At 42.2% G+C, this 890-nt stretch overlaps 1 non-coding gene across 1 annotated transcript; it reads left to right on the top strand.

Annotated features, from left to right (window-relative positions):
• The first annotated feature begins 515 nt into the window (after positions 1-515).
• trnaq-uug lies at positions 516-598 on the top strand. The gene has a single exon. It is a non-coding gene; the product is annotated as a tRNA-Gln (tRNA).
• Positions 599-890: the final 292 nt, after the last annotated feature.

The raw sequence follows: 890 nt of genomic DNA, 5'->3' as shown, positions 1-890 counted from the left end.
ATCTCTGTCTTTTACTGGGAACCATCTCTTTCACTGTAACCGTCAGGAAAGACCATTTCGTTCGCCAGAAAAAGAAATGAATACGTCACTAACCTTTGTTTGCTTCAGGTCCAAAAACACTCAGATCAATAGCTCCCTTGCTTACCTCTGCTGGTCATGTTCGCAAAGATATATGGCAAATTGCCAAGTGTGATTTTCCTTTCAATAAATAATTTTGACTCAGTTTGGCAGCAAATATCTTTTCCTACCTTTGTGCTTTTCTTCTTTTACATTGGTGTCTCGCACCTTACAAATGACAGCAGAGTTAGGAGAGGAGATGGAAGCATTTAGCTCATCAAGTCAGTGAGAACTTTCAATGAGATCACGGCTGATTTGCTCAATGCTCAAATCAGCTGAGCTGTCTGTAGTCATGGCCGAGTGGTTAAAGCGACGGATTAAGAATCATTTGGAGTTTCCCCACGTAGGTTCGTAATCCTGCTGACTACGTTATGAATGCTTTCCTGCTTGAGCTGTTTGTAGTCATGGCCGAGTGGTTAAGGCAATGGATTTTGGAATCATTTGGAGTTTCTCCACGTAGGTTCGAATCCTGCTGACTACGTTTATGAATACTTTCCTGCTGGTACAACTTTCGCTCAAAGTTCAAAAAGCCTGTTTTGTGAACCAGGCTGGTAATTTGATTAGACTTGGGAAACTCGAGTTCTTCAACAGAAATGTTCCATATTTAAAACATTATCTCTGTTTCTCTTTCCAGATACACTGCTCGACACATCGGGTTTCTGCAGCTGTTATTGAACGTCCTGAGCAGAAGTGCTGCTTTTCATTAGATTCCTTTAATCCCTGTCCACTGTTCTCTGACTCGGGTCAGTGGCAACACTTCCTCCTGCTCGTCA

This window comes from Chiloscyllium plagiosum, unplaced genomic scaffold (assembly GCF_004010195.1).
Source record: "Chiloscyllium plagiosum isolate BGI_BamShark_2017 unplaced genomic scaffold, ASM401019v2 scaf_100415, whole genome shotgun sequence".
Lineage (NCBI taxonomy): Eukaryota > Metazoa > Chordata > Chondrichthyes > Orectolobiformes > Hemiscylliidae > Chiloscyllium > Chiloscyllium plagiosum.
The sequence above is the reverse complement of the archived record's forward strand: the minus strand, read 5'-3'. Positions and strand labels throughout refer to the sequence as shown.